The following is a 15,733-nucleotide window of genomic DNA, read 5'->3' as shown; positions in this document are numbered from 1 at the left end:
GACCAAGCCATTTCAGGCAAAGTGCCCACTCCTACAGACCTGACTGTCTCACAGTACAGCACAAGCCTGGAACAGCCTCCCCATTCATCTGCGGACCATCACCTCACTTCTCAAATTACAAATGGCACTCAAGACCTGACTGTTCGAATAAGTCTCTGTGACCTGCAAGCACCTGGATACCCTATCAGGTGATTAACCATGCCTTATAAATCCTGATTGATTGCTTGATTGACTGCCCAGACAGTAACATTTGGTAAATGTGCAGAGACGCCCACGCTGCTGACGCTGCTGCTGGCAGATGCCCAGTACCGGAACTCTGCATCCTAAAGCAGTGGTCACAGCTTTTGTTCTGGTGGAATGAGTATGAAAACCTTCAGGAGGTTGTATATTCACCAGTGCGTACCAGATCTTGATGCAGCGCATAACCCAAAGAGAGATGGTTCGCTTCTGCACCACCCGATCATTCTTCACACACACATACCGCACCAAGTGTTGGCCATCCACCCGGAACTCACAGGTACAATAAAGGTAGAATGCCAATGCTCTTTTTGGGTTCAAGTTGTGGAGACTCTCTTCTTCCTTAGAAGGATGTGGGGGTGCGTAAAAAGTAGGCAGAGTGATAGATTTGCCTACATGAAAAGATGTGACCACTTTTGGCAGAAAAGAGGCCCTTGTGCGAAGCACCTCTTTGTCAGGATATATATTGAGGTGGGGAGGCTTAGATGACATGCAGCTCACTCACTCTGCGGGCAGATGTAATTGCCACAAGGAAGGCTGTTTTCAATGTGAAAAGCCTGAGGGGACAATTGTGGAGGGGCTTGAAAGGAGCACACATTAAGAACCAAATTAAGATCTCATAGGGGCATAATGAATGAAGAGCGAGGAAACATATGAGTAAGACTCTTGAGGAACCTATGTACAATAGGAGGCTGAAACAAGGATGGTGGATCGGGCAACCTCAAGAAAACAGAAATGGCAGATAAATAGCTGTTAAGAGTGCCCAAGGCAGAGCCCTACTGGGTAAGAAATAGAAATGAAAAGAAAGACTTCAGAGAGGGGATAGAAAGGGGATCAACACATTTTTCTACACACCATGCCACAAACTTCTTACAGCGGCAGGTGTATACCATCTTGTTGTAGGGAAGCCTGGCTGCCAAGATGACATTACAGACTTTGTAAGGAAGGTCAAAAGCTGTTACCTGCTGCTGCTCAATCTCATGCAAAAAAGCAGAGCGTTTAGGTAAAGAACCCTACCCTGCTGCTGCCAAAGAAGAACCTCCTGAAGGGGCAGTCTGATTGGAGGATCGATCAAAACGCTCAGTAGCTTAGGATACTGGACTCTCCGTGGCCAGTCCAGGGCCAAAAGAATGACTTAGGCTAGTCATTCCTGATCTTCTTGAGAACTCTGGGCAGGAGTGGTAGGAGCAGAAAGGCATATAGGAGGCCTGATTTTCACTTGAGACGAAAAGTATCTCTGAGGAAAAGCTTCCTTGGAAACATCAGCGCGCATAACTGCTGATATTGTGCATTCTCGGCAGAGGCAAATAAATCTAATCAAGGCCCTCCCCACTGTTGAAAGAGACCTTGAACCACCTCTAGATGGAGATGCCATTAGTGATCCGCTAGGCTTATGTGGCTGAATTTGTCTGCTCTGATGTTTAGAGAGCCCTCCAGGTGTTGAACTACCAGGGATATGCCTTGCTGTTCCAGCCATGTCCAGAGGTTCAAAGACTCTTAAAAAGTGTCCATGACCCCAGCCTGCGCTGTTTGTTGCAATTCCACATGGTGGAGGTGTTGCATGTGTACACCTGCACTAGCTTTCCCTTGATGGAGGGTAGAAAGTCTTTCAATGCCAGTTGGATCACCTAGAGCTACAGCAGAGCGATGTAGAATCTGGATTCTGCTGTAAACCAGAGTCCTTTGATTTCCACCTTTCCCAGATGGCAGCCTCATCCCTGGAGTGACGCATCTTTCGCTACTGTCAGATCTGGTTAGGGAAGGGAGAGGTATCTTCCTGTGACTCCATCGTGGTTTGCTACCTGCAGATCTTTCGCACTTCCCTTCAAGATCTGGACAATGTTGGAGAGATTCCCCTGATGCTGCACACACTGGAACTTCAAGTCCCACTGCAGAGCCCGCATATGCCATCTGGCATGTGTGACCAGCAGGATGCAGGAGGCCATGAGGTCCAGAGGACTCAGAGTCATTCTCACCAAAATCAAGGATAGAGACTGAAACATTGGAATCATAACCTGAATATCTTGGACTCACCGTTCAGAAAGCCTGCCTTCAATAGCCAGTTGTAGGTGTAGGGGAAGACTGGAACCCCTGACCTCCGCAGGTGTGCTGCAACCACCATCATCACCTTGGTGAATACCGGAGAGGAGCTAGTAAGGTCAAAAGGGAGCACAGCAAACTGATAATGTTAGTGACCCTACATGAACTGTAGGTTGTGTCTGTGGGTCTTCAGGAAGGGAATATTGAAATAGGCATCCTGTAAGTCCGGTGCAAACATACAGGGATTGCAGAATTATTAGGCAAGTTGTATTTTTGAGGATTAATTTTATTATTGAACAACAACCATGTTCTCAATGAACCCAAAAAACTCATTAATATCAAAGCTGAATATTTTTGGAAGTAGTTTTCAGTTTGTTTTTAGTTTTAGCTATGTTAGGGGGATATCTGTGTGTGCAGGTGACTATTACTGTGCATAATTATTAGGCAACTTAACAAAAAAAAATATATACCCATTTCAATTATTTATTATTACCAGTGAAACCAATATAACATCTCAACATTCACAAATATACATTTCTGACATTCAAAAACAAAACAAAAACAAATCAGTGACCAATATAGCCACCTTTCTTTGCAAGGACACTCAAAAGCCTGCCATCCATGGATTCTGTCAGTGTTTTGATCTGTTCACCATCAACATTGCGTGCAGCAGCAACCACAGCCTCCCAGACTCTGTTCAGAGAGGTGTACTGTTTTCCCTCCTTGTAAATCTCACATTTGATGATGGACCACAGGTTCTCAATGGGGTTCAGATCAGGTGAACAAGGAGGCCATGTCATTAGATTTCCTTCTTTTATACCCTTTCTTGCCAGCCACGCTGTGGAGTACTTGGACGCGTGTGATGGAGCATTGTCCTGCATGAAAATCATGTTTTTCTTGAAGGATGCAGACTTCTTCCTGTACCACTGCTTGAAGAAGGTGTCTTCCAGGAACTGGCAGTAGGACTGGGAGTTGAGCTTGACTCCATCCTCAACCCGAAAAGGCCCCACAAGCTCATCTTTGATGATACCAGCCCAAACCAGTACTTCACCTCCACCTTGCTGGCGTCTGAGTCGGACTGGAGCTCTCTGCCCTTTACCAATCCAGCCACGGGCCCATCCATCTGGCCCATCAAGACTCACTCTCATTTCATTAGTCCATAAAACCTTAGAAAAATCAGTCTTGAGATATTTCTTGGCCCAGTCTTGACGTTTCAGCTTGTGTGCCTTGTTCAGTGGTGGTCGTCTTTCAGCCTTTCTTACCTTGGCCATGTCTTTGAGTATTGCACACCTTGTGCTTTTGGGCACTCCAGTGATGTTGCAGCTCTGAAATATGGCCAAAATGGTGGCAAGTGGCATCGTGGCAGCTGCACGCTTGACTTTTCTCAGTTCATGGGCAGTTATTTTGCGCCTTGGTTTTTCCACACGCTTCTTGCGACCCTGTTGACTATTTTGAATGAAACGCTTGATTGTTCGATGATCACGCTTCAGAAGCTTTGCAATTTTAAGAGTGCTGCATCCCTCTGCAAGATATCTCACTATTTTTGACTTTTCTGAGCCTGTCAAGTCCTTCTTTTGACCCATTTTGCCAAAGGAAAGGAAGTTGCCTAATAATTATGCACACCTGATATAGGGTGTTGATGTCATTAGACCACACCCCTTCTCATTACAGAGATGCACATCACCTAATATGCTTAATTGGTAGTAGGCTTTCGAGCCTATACAGCTTGGAGTAAGACAACATGCATAAAGAGGATGATGTGGTCAAAATACTCATTTGCCTAATAATTCTGCACTCCCTGTACAGTCTCCAGGGTCTACGGCACACAGAACTCGAGCTAAAGTGTACATCTTGAATTTAGAGGGTGCAAGTCTTGGGCATCAGAAAGTAGCATGAACAGCAACCATGACCTATTGAAGCAGTATCCTTTCAATGGCTCCTTTGATCAAAAGAGCCTGTACTTCCTGACAGAGCAGGTAGAGGTGCTCGGCCAGCTGGTCTGAAGATGGTGGCACTGAATGATCTGACGTACCGACTTGTCTGATGTTACAGACTGGCAGTGGGACAGGTGAAGGCCAATCTTGCCATTAACTGGGAGAACATAATGATGCAAGGGCAAACTAAAGTGGTATGGAGGCTGCTTTGGTGACGGACTGGGACAGTCTCTGGCTGGCTGTCATATGAGGCTTGTAGAAACTGCACCTGTGGCTTCAAAAGCACTGGGGGACTGTTGGCCCTGGTGGCTGGGCAGGAATGGATGCAGCTGGAGGCCACAGGAGAGGCAGAAGGCAGAATGAGGATGGCATGGCGCCATGAGGAAGCCCAAGGACCTGGCGGTGACTCAGCTATTCTTGAGGCACTCCAGCACTGAATCTACCTTATCTCTGGTGCCATCGAAAGGCATGTCCATAAGGGATGCCTAGACACCCCCCAAAAAGCCAGTTCATCTCAACCAGGCATGTAGTCTGAATGCCACTGCTGATACAATCGCTCTGCTTGCAGCAAATGGTGGACTTTGTTGCATCTCTGCTATCTGTAATAGCCTGTGACAGTATGGCTCAGGCCTCCTCCGAGACCATGTGCAGCACTTGCACAACCGAATCCCATACCTTATAGGTATACTGGCCTGAAATGCATGCAGTGTTTACCAATCACATTGTATGGCTGGCGGAAGCGAACATCCTCCTGTCAAAGGTGTACAGCCTCTTGGATTCCCTATCAGATGCTGTGGTAGAGAATGCACCGGAGTTGACTTTGGAAGGGAAGAGTAATGGCAGCAGGCAAGTGTCCTGTGCACAGACTCCCCTATGCAGGGTTTGGCTCAGGCCCCAAGCATGACATCAGTGAGTGCTTCATTAAAAGGGAGAAGGGGAAGCTATAAGGGTCCTCACATCCCCCCAATAATACTCCTCTCCAGGCCTGCTGAAAAAAGAAGGCACTTGCTCCAACTCACAAGGATCAGTTTTGGTTGATGCCAGATTCGGTGTCAGGGAATGTCAGTTTAGCTACGTATTGGAGTTTTGTATGATGATAGGGTCGGCAGCACCAGGAAAGACGTCACTGGAAGGGATCCGGGGAAGTTCATGGTCATGCGATTGGAGCCATTCTGGATCCAGCACTGGACCCTGGTGGCCCAATGGGCTCAGAGCGTGGACCTGCCAGTGGAAATCCAGTGGGGGCACCCTCCCAACCCACAGGGCCCAAAGGCGCTCCAGAGTGGTTTGCCAGCCCAAAAATGAGGTGCATGGCCTCATCAAATTCACAAAGTTGAGCGGGGGCTCCTTGACTCTGGCAAACTCAGGGAGGCACGGAGCAGATCCAGAGTCAGGCTCCACATGGGAGCAGGGCATAGAGGGATGTTGGTCCTGCACATCGTCCAAAGATTTGAACCAGTTAAGTGAAGTCAAACAGCACTTCTACTTCTTCAATTTCTTGGACGTTTTTGTGGGACTTACCAAAAGACTTCAAGTGCAATACAGAATACCTGGAACAACTCCATGAATGGGTCCAGGGCCTTCCTCATTACCTGGACCTGGTGTGTTGTTGAATGGAACTGGGCCAGCTGACCAGGAGCTTTAAGGAGCACTCCCTCAACACCTTAGGATTCATGGTGTGGCAGATCACCCAGATCTTAGCGTCATGATCCAGCTCAAAAGCACTACAGGCAAACATGATTGAGTGGTCTGTCACAATCATCTGTCGGTTTCAGGATCCACAGGGTTTAAGCACCACTGGTTTCATGGGGGACATCCTTACATGCAAGAGACAAGTCTTTAAAAAATAATTTCGACAAAATGTGGAAAAGTCCGTTGAAAATGACTGGAGGCAGCTCTCTCCAGAACTGCCCTGCCTGGCAGGAAAGAAAAGACATGATGTCAGCGCACTGAGGTGGCACCTATATAGGCACCAAGCATGTCACTTATGGTGCAGGCAATGCAGAGGCAAACAAAGCTAACTATCAGCATGCAGAGGTACTGCTCAAAAAGTTTCCCGATCTAGTCTGACGCATGGGGATAATTCTAAGGTAAGGAATATGCAGTTAGAAGTCTCTATCAGATTCCACTGCTAATTTCAAGAGAAGAGATGCCATCTCCTGCTGCAGTTGGCTAGGTGTTCTGAAGGTAGAGAAGAGGGAGAGTGGTATGGGGGGGGAAGCCTAAAGAAAGGGAAGGGTGTAGCCCTTTTCTATGATTTAAATGACCCAGTGTCACAAAGTAATGGGCTTCTAGGATGGAAGAAAATAAGACAACTGTGCTCCTACAGGCTCCGTGTGGAAAGGAAGAGGGTTGCAAGGTGAAATTGTGGCCCTTACCTTGGCTTCTTCTCCTGCATTGTTTGACGAGGGGATTAGGCTGTTGTGGGAGTTGCAGCTGGTATTCTCTGGGACAAAAGAAGACAAAAAAAGAAAGTGCTAAAGGTGCAATCTGTAGTCAGAGGAGGGAGCTGCAGACCAAGGCAGAGCATGGTGGTCTTGCTGGTTTTAAAACATATAATAGCTGAGTTAGTCTTTTCACCAAAACGCTGGGCCCAATCAAAAGTAAGGTCCATAAGGTTTCTGCATATCTGCGGCGAAGTTAGAATTGCAGAGCCAAACGTACTGGATGGTGTTGAAAGTGACCATGGTATGGGTCACTTAATCTGTGGTATCAAGGCCAGATTCGATAATAGGGCGGAAGCCATTCTGACCATCTAAAATGAGCTTCTGAAAGTATTGTATTGTATTGTAATCGTATTTATATAGCGCTTACTACCCCTGACGAGGCAAAGTGGTCTTTCATATCATCTGGAACACATAGCAAGACCATCTGGGCCATATCCCATAGGGCATGGTTGTACCCGAATAGGAAGTTATTTTTATGGGACTTCTGGCCATACTGCCAGCCTTTTCATCCCAAGCCTCAAGACGTTTTGATTCTCTATCAGAGAGAACTGTTAGAAAAGCACCTGAAGATTGCCCTGGAACAAGAGGATTGAGCAACAAGGCTCTCCAGTGATGGATGGACTGAAAGAAACACTGAGTCAACTGCAACCGTGCAACAGCAGCAACCTACAAGTCATTTGACTGCTGGGTGGAAAAGGGTTTCTCCCATGATGACAAAACAGACTCTAAAACAGCCTTGTTAAATAGTAGAAGGGTTTCCAAAGTTGCAGCAGAAGGCAATAGGACCTCTGAGACAATGTTTGTTTTGGTCTCTGTGGTGGACAATTGAAAATCTAAGACTTTTGCAGCCAGAGTGCAGCCCATATTAACAGTATGACACCACTTTATAGTTACATAACAAGCTGCCCATATGTCTCCACATCTAAACTGGGAGTCTGAGAAAGGGTTGTGTGGGATTAACAATGCAAGCCAGTCTACCAGTATCCCCTGTGACGAATATCGGATTTGTGTGTTACACTGTCAGTGTGCGATCCACCAGCATACCGCCCCTCCACTCAGGTCATATAACATGTCCCAGATATCACCCTCATATTCCACCACTGTGTAGGCCAGTATGCCGGGTTCACATTTTCATACACATATTAAATATTAAAGCTGGCTGGATGGCAGAAGAAAGTAACAGCCAAGTCAAAAAGGAAAGAACTTCTTAACCACTGTTTCAGGGAGCAGCAACAACTGTCTCCAGGTGAAGGGTCCAGGAGAAACCACAGGAGGTGGATATTGAGGGGTTGTGAGGTGTCGCCTCAGTCAGTGTGGGTCTCCCAGTTTACAGGGAGGAGGGTACGGGCTGCAGTACTGTCAACGTCTGCGGGGGTATGTTAACTGAGGATGGTCCGTCGCTCTGTACTATGCGGTCACCCACATAGCCCCTGGTTGCTTAGGCGTCCTCCGATGTGGCCACGGTTTGCGCATCATGCCTGACAGGGATGGATTCAGTTCTTTCTGCAGGGTTCTCAAAGGCCTCCAATAGCTCCGCCCATAGTCCAGCTATCAGGCACCTGCGCACTCCCATACCCTCCTCTCATCCACGCTCTCTCCTCTGCCCTGATCCATATGGTTACACAAGAACAAGCACCTGTTATCAACTTTCCAGGGCATGGGTTGGGGGAAACGCTTCCAGGAGACACATCTCCACCATCCTCTCAAGGGTATGGTTCAGAATTGTATTTAACTGTACCCCAGAATGGCAGCAGTTGAGCGCAGCCCCATGTCATATAATAACAGTCGGAATTGGGGTGCATGCAGAGGGGAGAACCATGTAACTCACTGTCGTATATGGTCTTAATTTTGTGCGGAGTCAAATACGTCATGTGGGTGTAATTAAATTGCATGCATTTCAGGCACGTATCCCGGGACACCTTGTGTGGGTATGCCAATAATCTGCACCACTCTGTGTCTGCAATTTTGGGGCCGACCACCCTCTCCCATCTAGCCTTGAGTGCAACTATAGGTATTTGGACAATCCCGTTTAACACCCTGAAGAACCATGTCACAAGGTGCTGGGCCGATCCCATTGACACCAACAGCTGGAGCACTGCATGAACTGGGAGTTCCTCACTGCCCCTGTCCCACAGGTTCCTAAATGATCTTGTCAGGGCCTCATATGTGAGGAACTGGCCTGGTGGTAGCTCATGCTGCGTAGTCAGCTCCTCTAGGGGGCAACAGTTCTCCCATTTGACCCAACGCCAGTCCAGTCAGATAACTGAATTGCTGTGAAGAAGGATACAGGATCACCGTGAGGGAGTCCCATAAGCGGCAGAGCAGGGGTATAGAAGGGAATGTTTTTAGTGTGCCGAACACATCAGCAACAGCACTTAAGGGCCATAATTCAACAGGAGTCTGGGGTGAGTGATCTTCACTGCCAGTGGAGCAGCTTCCACAGCAGTGCTCCCTGATTCGGTTCTAGGCCTATGGGGCAGAGCTCCTTCTGGTTCATGCCATCCAGCCATCTAGTGATCCTCTGGAGCTGGGCTGCTAAAACATATAATCCAAAATTGAGCACCCCCAGTCTGTCCTTGCTCAGTGACCACTGAAAAGTCTCAAGAGACAATCTATTGAGGCCGCCATCCCAGACTGTTCCTTTAAGTGGGAGTCCAATTGTCTCAACCATGAAACTGAGCCTGAAACAGGAAGATTAATGAAATACTAGAGTAACTGCAGGAGCATCACCATTTTAGATACCATAATGCAAGGCATGATGAGCAACAAATGTGATCTCCAAAAGGGAATACAGGACTTAAGGGAGTGCAGGGCTCCTCTAACTTGCTCCCCTGCAGGTCGTCCAACATACGGTATATCTGGATCCCCAGGCATCTTGGAGGTGGTGGGAGCCCATGGTATTCCAGACCGGCAGTCCAACTGCGGTGGAAGACCCCAATCCCGGCACTGGTAACAGGCAGGTCTTAGCTCGATTCACTTGTGGGCCCAAAAGGGCTCCATATTTCTCAAGGAGGTGGACCAAATAAATGGAGTCAGTGGATCCATCTGCCAGATAAAGCAGGAGATTGCCAGTACAAAGTGACACTATGGGGGTCATTCTGACCCTGGCAGTCATCGACCGCCAGGGTCGACGACCACGGAAGCACCGCCAACAGGCTGACGGTGCTTCCCAGCCCATTCTGACCGCGGCGTTAAAGCCGCGGTCAGAAAAGGGAATCCGGCGGTTTCCTGCCGGATTTCCCCTGCATGGGCTGAATCTCCATGGCGGCGCTGCATGCAGCGCCGCCATGGAGATTCCGACCCCCTTCCCGCCATCCTGTTTCTGGCGGTTTTTACCGCCAGGAACAGGATGGCGGGAACGGGTGTCGTGGGGCCCCTGGGGGCCCCTGCACTGCCCATGCCAATGCATGGGCAGTGCAGGGGCCCCCTAACAGGGCCCCACCATGATTTTCACTGTCTGCTTAGCAGACAGTGAAAATCGCGACGGTGCAACTGCACCTGTCGCACCCCTGCAACTCCGCCGGCTCCTTTCGGAGCCGCCTTCATTGTTGCAGGGCCTTTCCGGCTGGGCCGGCGGGTGCTCTTTTGGCGGGCGCCCGCCAGCCCAGCGGGAAAGTCAGAATGGCCTCCACGGTCTTCTGACCGCGGAGCGGCCATTTGGCGGTTCCCGCCAGGCGGGCGGCGTCCACCGCCCGCCCGGGTCGGAATGACCCCCTATATGTTCACTATTGCCGACCATAATGCTGCCATCCAAACCTTCAGAAGAAGCAGGTCTGGCAGCGGCTGAATGGCCAGAGCAAACAGGAGAGGGGATAGTGGGCAGTCCTGTCGCTTTCCACTGTGTACAGCATATGGCTGTGAAGTTGTATAACCTGTTTTAACCCAAGAGGCTGGGTGGTTATGTAACAGTAACACTCATTTAACCCAGGCCTCACAAGCCCCATTCGGAGCATGACCTCCTCTAAGAAATCCCTCCTCACCATGTTTAAGGCCTTCTCGAGCTCCAGGATAAGACTATGCTTCTGGCTGTAATGAAGCCATTCTTGTCTTTATGCACCAGTACCTGTGTATGTTGGAGTAATATAATCGCCAACACTTTCAAAGTATTTTAAAATCCATGTTCAACACGGAGAGGGAGCGGCAGTGGCCAGCATTTTAGTCTTATGAAGCAGAATCAGAATCGCGTCTCTAGTTGAGGCTGGCAATGCGTCCAACTTCAACAATTCAGTGTACACTACCACTGATCTTGGGGCCACTAGCTCCTGCTTATGTAAAGTCAAATTCTACTGGTAGTCCATCTGGTCCCTCGGTTTTACCTCTCACCATGTCTTTGGTGGCACACTTCATTTCTTGAGACATCACCAGTTCCCCCAGGTCCTCCCTCACCTCCTGAAGCACAGACTGGAGCAGGAGTCATTCCAGGAAGGTCTCAAGTGTGCTCACTAGCGGCCCAGGAGAATTGTCGCACTCGTGGGAGAGTGCCAAAACCCAATCTTGCGAGCGCAAACAAACTCCGCTCCACGCCGGAACTCCGCATTACTCCACATAGTGCAAACTGCCCAACTGCCCAAATTCCGCAAACTCTGCCGGCGGAAGGGGTGCGGCCTGTAGGGGGTGTGGGGATGTTTCCACTGCCACCTCAGGAGGTAGAGCCGGCTTTAGGAGCTCCACCTGTGAACTCAGGATCCTAGCCTTCGATTTGCTCATTTCATCAGTATAGTGGCAAGCAAAGAGGTACCAAAGGTGGGCCCCCTTGGGGTATTCCCAACATGCATTGCTCATGACCTCATATAGTACATCACTCATTAAACGTTCTATCACATCACTGATAACGTCACTAATGACATCATTAATGAAAACATTGCGCATGGCTAGGGCACAAGTTATAGTTCCTTGAGCTAACTAGCTAACTATAACTGGGAAATGTCCGTGTTGTTTAGGGACCAGACTGATTCCAGGATTTTGAAAGCAATTCCCTAGTGTGTCTGGAGGTAATGGCCATATTATTCAGATTATGGCGGTTAGCAGATCTCTAGAGTGGGATCTAATTAATGGACTATATGAGTCCATTAACAGAACGGGGAGGAGGGTGGGTCGAAGAGGAATCTGCAGTCATGTAGAGTCTCTACCAGAAAAGGTGTTAATAAAGATAAGTAGCTTCTTCTTTTAACACAGATTGCTAACCACAGATTCCTCACCTTATGAATAGATACCAAAGCAGTACCTCCCCAGGTGGTGGGTCTGCAGAATGGCTCAGACCAGCAAATCCTCAAGGACAGATTGCACAAAATGCCAGTCCCACCGGACCTTGCAGTCCAGGCAACAGTGCTTTATGATTGTCTGGAGGGATGCCCACATAGCGGCCTGACAGATGTCCAAGACTAACATGCCAGTGTAGTGGTAGCAGTCTTTGCTCTGGTGGAATGAACACACATGCTTTCAGGGGCCTGCTTTTTAGCCAGCCCATAGCAGATCTTAATAAAGAGTGAAAAATAGGTATCAAGGAAACCTTTGTATTTCCTAAATGGACACAAGATAAGGTGTTGAAAAGCAGCGGTTATTTGCACATCTCTGAATTCCGGGGTCCCGATCTTAGCATGTGAATTACAGTGCATTTCTCAAATAGACGTCCTTTTTACACAGTGTCTTACATTTGGAAGGAAAAATGTAGCGAAAGACAAGGGTCAATAACACTTGTTCTTGTATTCTGTGTTCCCCCAAGTCTCCCGATAAAAACGGTACCTCACTTGTGTGGGTAGGCCTAGCGCCTGCGACAGGAAACGCCACATGGACACATCCCATTTTTACACTGAAATCGGACGTGTTTTTTGCAAAGTGCCTTGCTGTGGATTTTGGCCTCTAGCTCAGCCGGCACCTAGGGAATCCCACCAAACCTGTGAATTGTGGAAAACTAGACACCTATGGGAATCCAGGATGGGGTAACTTGTGGGGCTCTCACCAGGTTCTGTTACCCCGAATCCTTTGCAAACCTCAAAATTTGGCCAAAAAAAAAACTTTTTCCTCAAATTTCGGTGACAGAAAGTTCTAGAACCTGAGAGGAGTCACAAATTTCCTTCCACCCAGCATTCCTCCAAGTCTCCCAATAAAAAGGGTACCTCACTTGTGTGGGTATGCCTAGTGCCCGTGAAAGGAAATGTCCCAAAACACTATGTGGACACATCAAAATTATCAAATACCAAACTACCTGTTTTTGCGGGAGGTGCACCTGCGTTTTTGGTCCTGGGCTCAGCAGCCATATAGGGAAACCTACCAAATCCAAACATTTCTGAAAACTAGACACCCAAGGGAGTCCAGGGAGGTGTGACTTGCGTGGACCCCCAGTGTTTTCTTACCCAGAATCCTCAGCAAACCTCAAAGTTAGCTAAAAAATCACATTTTTCTCACATTTCTGTGTGAGATCACCGCATCGGGACACATTTCCTACCACCCAACGTTCCCCTCCGTCTCCTGGTAAAAATTATTACCTCACATGTGTAAGTGGGCCAAGTGCCTGTGACAGGGAAGAGCCAAAAACATGTCGAAATTGAGGGGGCACCAAAGCGGGTCCAAAAGGTCAGTTTGAAACAAAACATTTTAGGCTGACAAGAGGGGCAGAACTTTTATCGGTATAGATGTGACAATGCTGGGTGGTAGGAATTTTGTGGATTCCTGCAGGTTCCGGAAGGTTCCATCACAAAAATGTGGGAAAAATGTGTGATTTCCAGCAAAGTTGGAGGTTTGCAGGGCATTGTGGGTAACAAAATGGTGCGGCGTGCATGTGAAGCACACCACCCTGAACTCACCCAGATGTTTAGTTTTCAGATATGTCTAGGTCTTGTGGATTTTTCTACATGGCAGCGTCCCAAAGTCCAAAAGTGCAGCCCTCACCATTCCAAGTGAATGAGAGTTAGACAAGCTCTCAAGGCCAAAATGTTAAACCAACACCCAAAACAATTGTGTCGTGGCATAACATGTTTTAGTGTGCAGGGGATAGCTGAAAGACTGTTACCACCTTCAGTTAAGGTGGGGGCATAACCATGCCCAAACTGGTTGGTAACCACCATCCCACTATTTTTTTATTTTTTATTTCCTGGCATCTAATAGGCTTTCTGCCCCCCTGGGGAGTGGATTAGGGGTAATTGCCCACCGGTGGGCAGAACAACTTTGGCCCCATTTGTTTGGGGTGCTCCCCCCGAGGGCCCATAGCAGGACGAGCTGGCCTTGTCCTCGGCACACGGCGACCATGGCCGAGGGCGAGACCAGCTCGTCCAGAACACCCGAGGGGTTAAGGTCCGAGTATGGCATCATAAAAGGTGTCTCTGGGAACATGTGGGTCAACCCTTTCAAGAAACACATCATAACAGGTGATTTGAAAAGTGAAGGCTGATCTATCAAACATTAAAAGGCCAAAAGACAACCCCTGTCACCACAGCAAAGCCTTGCTGGGCTAATGACAAGGAGAACAACAAGATGTCAGACAACCTTGCATCCAAGGGTTGAATGTTAAGGGGGCAACCCCAGGGAACAAGCCTCTCCTATCATCCTACGTATACTGTTTTAATGGATGGACGTCATGCTGCCAGAATGATACCAACCACTTCAGGAGGGAGATCAAAAGCTATCAACTGTTGCCATTCAATCTCCACACACTGATCTCCAGGCTAATGCAGGACTCCTGCTAGTGTAACAAAAGATCTTCCAAAAGGGGCAAACTGATTGGAGGGCAAATGCTCATTGCCAGGTGTTCCAGGTGCCATACTCTCCACGTCCAGTCTGGAGCCACTGGGATCTGTCTTTCTTGATCTTCTTCAGAACTCTGGGTTAGATAGTTAGGGCCAGAAAGGCATACAAGAGCCCCAAGTGCCAGTTGAAATATTGGGAGAATTACCTTGGGAACTCCAACGCACAAAAGCTTTGACACTGCATGTTCTCCATGCTGCTGAATCGATCGCTGGAAGAATCCCTGTGCCACCTCAGATTGTAACTGCCAATCATGATCCACTAGGCAGCATTGTCGACGTTTGTCTGCCTTTGCATATAATGATATTGCCTGGTGCTGAACAATCAAGGAAATGCCCCGAACCTTGAGCCACTTTCAGAGATGAGGAGTCTAGTGTCACAAGACCCATAACACCACTTCTCCCTGTTAGTTGCAATACCACGTGGCGACTATGTTATCCGTGAGACCCTGCACCCGTACCCCCTGGATGGTTTGGAGGAATGACTCAGTGCCTAGCAATTCACTTCCAACTCCAGGAGGTACAAGTGGAGGTGAGTCTCCACTGGAGACCAGGGTACTCTGATCTTCACCTCTCCCAAAACAGCAAAAAGGCACCCCATCACCACAGTTAGCTATGAGTGGGTGAAAGAGTGGGGTCTGCTGTTAGCCCAGCTGTGGTCAAGCAGCTACCACTGTGGCCTTTTGCCGTTTCCTCCGACAGCTGGATGCACTCTGATAGGTCCCATTGGTACTGAGCCCACTGAGACTTCCGATCTCACTGTAGAACCCACATGTGAGGTCTGCCGTGCTCCACAAGCAGGATGAAGGAAGCCAAGAGACCAAGAAGACTCACAGCCGCTCTCACTGAGACTCAAGCCAAGGGTTGAAACATGAGGATCATACCCTCAATGTCCTTGACTCGTTGAGGTGGAGGGAAGGCTCAGAAAAGCACCTTGTCCATAATGGCTCCAATGAAAGGGAGCCCTTGTGAAGGGCTCAGGTATAACTTCAGCATGGCGATGCAAACGCCCAGCAATGTCAGCAGGCACTAGCTACTCAATTAAGTAAAAGTAAACATTAATATTTAAAACTGGAAATTCAGCTGTTATAGTTATACTTATATCAAGAAACTATAACTCATGCCCTAAGGTAGAATAACTCGTACCTCTGTCATGCACAGTTTTTTAATCATTAAGTTGATTGCAAATGTTGCAGTAATATAATCAATTATGTCATAGAAGATATCATGATTGATGTAATATGTGGGATAATTCGCAGTGTATGTTGACAGTGTAAGTTATAGTTACCTTAAGGCACGAGCTCTGTAGTTGTGTCTAAAAGCTGCTAAATCCCTA

At 48.2% G+C, this 15,733-nt stretch overlaps 1 protein-coding gene across 1 annotated transcript in view; it reads right to left on the bottom strand.

The window, feature by feature from the left end:
• Positions 1-15,733, bottom strand: part of CARMIL3 (capping protein regulator and myosin 1 linker 3) — a 1,220,401-nt gene that overhangs the window by 35,431 nt on the left and 1,169,237 nt on the right. The window lies entirely within an intron of this gene.

The sequence above is a fragment of the Pleurodeles waltl genome, chromosome 6 (genome assembly GCF_031143425.1).
Source record: "Pleurodeles waltl isolate 20211129_DDA chromosome 6, aPleWal1.hap1.20221129, whole genome shotgun sequence".
NCBI lineage: Eukaryota > Metazoa > Chordata > Amphibia > Caudata > Salamandridae > Pleurodeles > Pleurodeles waltl.
The sequence above is the reverse complement of the archived record's forward strand: the minus strand, read 5'-3'. Positions and strand labels throughout refer to the sequence as shown.